Source organism: Salvelinus fontinalis, chromosome 20 (assembly GCF_029448725.1).
Source record: "Salvelinus fontinalis isolate EN_2023a chromosome 20, ASM2944872v1, whole genome shotgun sequence".
In the NCBI taxonomy this organism is placed as follows: domain Eukaryota; kingdom Metazoa; phylum Chordata; class Actinopteri; order Salmoniformes; family Salmonidae; genus Salvelinus; species Salvelinus fontinalis.
Window position 1 is genome coordinate 34,212,863 of NC_074684.1, and position 7,500 is coordinate 34,220,362.

A 7,500-nucleotide genomic window follows, 5' to 3' on the forward strand; every position below is an offset into this window, starting at 1 on the left:
CAATCAGATAGGAAGTGACAGAGAGGGAGAGAGACAGCAGTGGTAATATGAGGTAACAATGACCTCTGCTTTCCCTCTACCCGGCTTAAAGAAGGTGAGGCGAGAGGTGGGAGGAAACAGAGAGGAGAGGAAATGAGAAAGCTGAAAGAGAGAGGGAGAGGGCAGTTTGGCTTTTGAATCTGGGTGTGGAACAGAGACAGCATGCTGCAGCTGTGTTTCGGGTGCAGAGGAGAGGAGAGGTATAGGACTGGGGATGGAGAGGAGAGGTATAGTACTGGGTATGCAGAGGAGAGGTATAGGACTGGGGATGGAGAGGAGAGGTATAGGACTGGGGATGGAGAGGAGAGGTATAGGACTGGGGATGAGAGGAGAGGTATAGTACTGGGGATGGAGAGGAGAGGTATAGGACTGGGGATGGAGAGGAGAGGAGACGTACAGGGCTGGGGATGGAGAGGAGAGGTATAGGACTGGGGATGGAGAGGAGAGGTATAGGACTGGGGATGCAGAGGAGGGGTATAGGACTGGGTATGCAGAGGAGAGGTATAGGACTGGGGATGGAGAGGAGAGGTATAGGACTGGGGATGGAGAGGAGAGGTATAGGACTGGGGATGGAGAGGAGGGGTATAGGACTGGGGATGGAGAGGAGAGGTATAGGACTGGGGATGCAGAGGAGAGGTATAGGACTGGGGATGGAGAGGAGGGGTATAGGACTGGGGATGGAGAGGAGAGGTATAGGACTGGGGATGGAGAGGAGGGGTATAGGACTGGGGATGGAGAGGAGAGGTATAGGACTGGGGATGGAGAGGAGAGGTATAGGACTGGGGATGGAGAGGAGGGGTATAGGACTGGGGATGGAGAGGAGAGGTATAGGACTGGGGATGGAGAGGAGAGGTATAGTACTGGGGATGGAGAGGTATAGGACTGGGGATGGAGAGGAGAGGTATAGGACTGGGGATGGAGAGGAGAGGTATAGGACTGGGGATGGAGAGGAGAGGTATAGGACTGGGGATGCAGAGGAGAGGTATAGGACTGGGGATGGAGAGGAGAGGTATAGCACTGGGGATGGAGAGGAGAGGAGAGGTACAGGGCTGGGGATGCAGAGGAGAGGAGACGTACAGGGCTGGGGGTACAGAGGAGAGGAGACGTACAGGGCTGAGGATGCAGAGGAGAGGAGAGGTATAGGACTGGGGATGGAGAGGAGAGGTACATGGCTGGGGATGCAGAGAAGAGGAGAGGTACAGGGCTGGGGATGCAGAGAAGAGGAGATGTACAGGGCTGAGGATGCAGAGGAGAGGGGAGGTATAGGACTGGGGATTGAGAGGAGGTACAGGGATGGAGAGGAGAGGTACAGGGCTGGGGATGCAGAGGAGAGGAGACGTACAGGGCTGGGGATGGAGAAGAGAGGAGAGGTACAGGGATGGAGAGGAGAGGAGAGGTACAGGGATGGAGAGGAGAGGAGAGGTACAAGGCTGGGGATGGAGAGGAGAGGAGACGTATAGGGCTGGGAATGGAGAGGAGAGGAGACGTACAGGGATGGAGAGGAGAGGAGACGTACAGGGATGGAGAGGAGAGGAGACGTACAGGGATGGAGAGGAGAGGAGAGGTACAGGGATGGAGAGGAGAGGAGACGTACAGGGATGGAGAGGAGAGGAGAGGTACAGGGATGGAGAGGAGAGGAGAGGTACAGGGCTGGGAATGGAGAGGAGAGGAGACGTACAGGGATGGAGAGGAGAGGAGAGGTACAGGGCTGGGCATGGAGAGGAGAGGAGACGTACAGGGCTGGGGATGGAGAGGAGAGGTACAGGGATGGAGAGGAGAGGAGAGGTACAGGGATGGAGAGGAGAGGAGAGATACAGGGATGGAGAGGAGAGGAGAGGTACAGGGATGGAGAGGAGAGGAGACGTACAGGGATGGAGAGGAGAGGTACAGGGATGGAGAGGAGAGGAGAGGTACAGGGATGGAGAGGAGAGGAGAGGTACAAGGCTGGGGATGGAGAGGAGAGGAGACGTACAGGGCTGAGGATGCAGAGGAGAGGAGGAGAGGAGAGGAGAGGAGAGAAGAGGAGAGGAGAGGGACTGGGACTGGGACTGGGACTCATTTTGACTCTTGAGCACCACTCAAAACTACTGGCTGAAATTAAACAAATCTTTCATGGGTGCATATTAAAGCCATCTCCGTAATGTACTGTTTGGGCTTTAAACAGATAGTTGTAACTTATACTACTTCCCTTTACATTTACATTTACATTTAAGTCATTTAGCAGACGCTCTTATCCAGAGCGACTTACAAATTGGTGCATTCACCTTATGACATCCAGTGGAACAGCCACTTTACAATAGTGCATCTAGATCTTTTAAGGGGGGGGGGGGGGGGGGGGGGGGGCAGAAGGATTGCTTTATCCTAGGTATTCCTTGAAGAGGTGGGGTTTCAGGTGTCTCCGGAAGGTGGTGATTGACTCCGCTGTCCTGGCGTCGTGAGGGAGTTTGTTCCACCATTGGGGTGCCAGAGCAGCGAACAGTTTTGACTGGGCTGAGCGGGAACTGTACTTCCTCAGTGGTAGGGAGGCGAGCAGGCCAGAGGTGGATGAACGCAGTGCCCTTGTTTGGGTGTAGGGCCTGATCAGAGCCTGAAGGTACTGAGGTGCCGTTCCCCTCACAGCTCCGTAGGCAAGCACCATGGTCTTGTAGCGGATGCGAGCTTCAACTGGAAGCCAGTGGAGAGAGCGGAGGAGCGGGGTGACGTGAGAGAACTTGGGAAGGTTGAACACCAGCCGGGCTGCGGCGTTCTGGATGAGTTGTAGGGGTTTAATGGCACAGGCAGGGAGCCCAGCCAACAGCGAGTTGCAGTAATCCAGACGGGAGATGACAAGTGCCTGGATTAGGACCTGCGCCGCTTCCTGTGTGAGGCAGGGTCGTACTCTGCGGATGTTGTAGAGCATGAACCTACAGGAACGGGCCACCGCCTTGATGTTGGTGGAGAACGACAGGGTGTTGTCCAGGATCACGCCAAGGTTCTTAGCGCTCTGGGAGGAGGACACAATGGAGTTGTCAACCGTGATGGCGAGATCATGGAACGGACAGTCCTTCCCCGGGAGGAAGAGCAGCTCCGTCTTGCCGAGGTTCAGCTTGAGGTGGTGATCCGTCATCCACACTGATATGTCTGCCAGACATGCAGAGATGCGATTCGCCACCTGGTCATCAGAAGGGGGAAAGGAGAAGATTAATTGTGTGTCGTCTGCATAGCAATGATAGGAGAGACCATGTGAGGTTATGACAGAGCCAAGTGACTTGGTGTATAGCGAGAATAGGAGAGGGCCTAGAACAGAGCCCTGGGGGACACCAGTGGTGAGAGCGCGTGGTGAGGAGACAGATTCTCGCCACGCCACCTGGTAGGAGCGACCTGTCAGGTAGGACGCAATCCAAGCGTGGGCCGCGCCGGAGATGCCCAACTCGGAGAGGGTGGAGAGGAGGATCTGATGGTTCACAGTATCGAAGGCAGCCGATAGGTCTAGAAGGATGAGAGCAGAGGAGAGAGAGTTAGCTTTAGCAGTGCGGAGCGCCTCCGTGATACAGAGAAGAGCAGTCTCAGTTGAGTGACTAGTCTTGAAACCTGACTGATTTGGATCAAGAAGGTCATTCTGAGAGAGATAGCAGGAGAGCTGGCCAAGGACGGCACGTTCAAGAGTTTTGGAGAGAAAAGAAAGAAGGGATACTGGTCTGTAGTTGTTGACATCGGAGGGATCGAGTGTAGGTTTTTTCAGAAGGGGTGCAACTCTCGCTCTCTTGAAGACGGAAGGGACGTAGCCAGCGGTCAAGGATGAGTTGATGAGCGAGGTGAGGTAAGGTAGAAGGTCTCCGGAAATGGTCTGGAGGAGAGAGGAGGGGATAGGGTCAAGCGGGCAGGTTGTTGGGCGGCCGGCCGTCACAAGACGCGAGATTTCATCTGGAGAGAGAGGGGAGAAAGAGGTCAAAGCACAGGGTTGGGCAGTGTGAGCAGAACCAGCGGTGTCGTTTGACTTAGCAAACGAGGATCGGATGTCGTCGACCTTCTTTTCAAAATGGTTGACGAAGTCGTCTGCAGAGAGGGAGGAGGGGGGGGGGAGGGGGAGGAGGATTCAGGAGGGAGGAGAAGGTGGCAAAGAGCTTCCTAGGGTTAGAGGCAGATGCTTGGAATTTAGAGTGGTAGAAAGTGGCTTTAGCAGCAGAGACAGAAGAGGAAAATGTAGAGAGGAGGGAGTGAAAGGATGCCAGGTCCGCAGGGAGGCGAGTTTTCCTCCATTTCCGCTCGGCTGCCCGGAGCCCTGTTCTGTGAGCTCGCAATGAGTCGTCGAGCCACGGAGCGGGAGGGGAGGACCGAGCCGGCCTGGAGGATAGGGGACATAGAGAGTCAAAGGATGCAGAAAGGGAGGAGAGGAGGGTTGAGGAGGCAGAATCAGGAGATAGGTTGGAGAAGGTTTGGGCAGAGGGAAGAGATGATAGGATGGAAGAGGAGAGAGTAGCGGGGGAGAGAGAGCGGAGGTTGGGACGGCGCGATACCATCCGAGTAGGGGCAGTGTGGGAAGTGTTGGATGAGAGCGAGAGGGAAAAGGATACAAGGTAGTGGTCGGAGACTTGGAGGGGAGTTGCAATGAGGTTAGTGGAAGAACAGCATCTAGTAAAGATGAGGTCAAGCGTATTGCCAGCCTTGTGAGTAGGGGGGGAAGGTGAGAGGGTGAGGTCAAAAGAGGAGAGGAGTGGGAAGAAGGAGGCAGAGAGGAATGAGTCAAAGGTAGACATGGGGAGGTTAAAGTCACCCAGAACTGTGAGAGGTGAGCCGTCCTCAGGAAAGGAGCTTATCAAGGCATCAAGCTCATTGATGAACTCTCCAAGGGAACCTGGAGGGCGATAAATGATAAGGATGTTAAGCTTGAAAGGGCTGGTAACTGTGACAGCATGGAATTCAAAGGAGGCGATAGACAGATGGGTAAGGGGAGAAAGAGAGAATGACCACTTGGGAGAGATGAGGATCCCGGTGCCACCACCCCGCTGACCAGAAGGTCTCGGGGTGTGCGAGAACACATGGGCAGACGAAGAGAGAGCAGTAGGAGTAGCAGTGTTATCTGTGGTGAGCCATGTTTCCGTCAGTGCCAGGAAGTCGAGGGACTGGAGGGACGCATAGGCTGAGATGAGCTCTGCCTTGTTGGCCGCAGATCGGCAGTTCCAGAGGCCACCGGAGACCTGGAACTCCACGTGGGTCGTGCGGGCTGGGACCACCAGGTTAGGGTGGGCGCGGCCACGCGGTGTGAAGCGTTTGTATGGTCTGTGCAGAGAGGAGAGAACAGGGATAGACAGACACATGGTTGACAGGCTACAGAAGAGGCTACGCTAATGCAATGGAGATTAGAATGACAAGTGGGCTACACGTCTCGAATGTTCAGAAAGTTAAGCTTACGTTGCAAAAAGATAAAAATAAAATACAAGATCTTATTGACTAAAATGATATAGTACTGCTGGCTGGTGAAGTAGCCTGGCTAGCAGTGGCTACGTTGTTGAAAGTGAAGCTGGCTAGGTAACCTCGACAATTTCACTAAATTTCTCTAAACTACACAATTATCATGGATACAAGGACAGCAAAGACAACTAGCTAACACTACGCTAATCAAGTCGTCCCGTTGTAGTGTAAGTTTCTACAGTGCTGCTATTCGGTAGAAGTTGGCTAGCTAGCAGTGTTGGCTAGGTAGGAGGACGGCAGCGCGGCAGGCGAAAAATAGCTGGCTAGCTAACCGATAATTACTCAAAGCTACACAATTATCTTAGATAAAAAGATAGCAAAGAAAACTATGTAGCTAGCTAACACTACACAAGTCAAGTCGTTCCGTTGTAATGTAATCGTTTCTACCGTGCTGCTAATCGGTGGCTAGCTGGCTAGTTAGCAGGGTTGACTACGTTACGTTACGTTAGGGCGAGAATACCTGGCTAGCGAACCTCAGCGAACCTTGATAACTACACAAGTATCACCGATACAAAGACGGCTATGGAGCCAGCTAAGTAGCTAGCTAAGATCGAACAAATACAAATCAAAGATAGCAAAGACAACTGTGTAGTCAGCCAACACTACACTGATCAAGTCGTTCCGTTGTAATGCACTCGTTTCTACAATGCTGCTATTCGGTGGCAAGCTGGCTAGCTAGCAGTGTTTGCTACGTTGCGTTACGTTAGGGCGAAAATAGCTGGCTGGCGAACCTCAATAACTACACAATTATGTTTGATGCAAAGACGGCTATGTAGCTAGCTAAGATCAAACAAATCAAACCGTTGTACTGTAGTGAAAATGAAAATCAGACCGTTGTACTATAATGAAATGTAATGAAAAGTTTATACTACTATTCGGTGGACGTTTGCTAGCTGCTGGGCAGATAAGTGTGGACTACGATAGAGGACGGAATACGATAATTACGCAATTATCTTTTATACACAGACGGCTAAGTAGCTAGCTAAGAAGAAATTGCTAAGGTTAGACAAATTAAACCGTTGTACTATAATGAAATGTAATGAAATGTAATGAAAATGAAATGAAAAGTTATACTACCTGCAGAGCGAATGCAACTACACCCTGGCCCCGTTAACTACACCCTGGCTCCGTTAACTACACCCTGGCCCCGTTAACTACACCCTGGCCCCGTTAACCACACCCTGGCCCCGTTAACTACACCCTGGCCCCGTTAACTACACCCTGGCCCCGTTAACTACACCCTGGTCCCGTTAACTACACCCTGGCCCCGTTAACTACACCCTGGCCCTGTTAACTACACCCTGGTCCCGTTAACTACACCCTGGACCCGTTAACTACACCCTGGCCCCGTTAACTACACCCTGGCTCCGTTAACTACACCCTGGCCCCGTTAACTACACCCTGACCCCGTTAACTACACCCTGGCCCCGTTAACTACACCCTGGTCCCGTTAACTACACCCTGGCCCCGTTAACCACAACCTGGCCCCGTTAACTACACCCTGGCTCCGTTAACTACACCCTGGCCCCGTTAACCACACCCTGGCCCCGTTAACTACACCCTGGCTCCTTTAACTACACCCTGGCTCCGTTAACTACACCCTGGCCCCGTTAACTACACCCTGGACCTGTTAACTACACCCTGGCCCCGTTAACTACACCCTGGCTCCGTTAACTACACCCTGGCCCCGTTAACTACACCCTGGCCCCGTTAACTACACCCTGGCCCCGTTAACTACACCCTGGCCCCGTTAACTACACCCTGGCCCCGTTAACTACACTCTGACCCCGTTAACTACACCCTGACCCCGTTAACTACACCCTGGCCCCGTTAACTACACCCTGACCCCGTTAACTACACCCTGGCCCCGTTAACTATACCCTGGCCCCGTTAACTACACTCTGACCCCGTTAACTACACCCTGGCTCCGTTAACTACACCCTGGCCCCGTTAACTACACCCTGGCCCTGTTAACTACACCCTGGCTCCGTTAACTACACCCTGGCCCCG

General features: G+C 53.1%; 1 protein-coding gene across 3 annotated transcripts in view; it reads left to right on the forward strand.

Moving 5' to 3' along the window:
• The window catches only part of LOC129817767 (ryanodine receptor 3-like), a 295,018-nt gene that overhangs the window by 174,551 nt on the left and 112,967 nt on the right, over positions 1-7,500 (forward strand). The gene's annotated exons all lie outside the window — the stretch shown is intronic.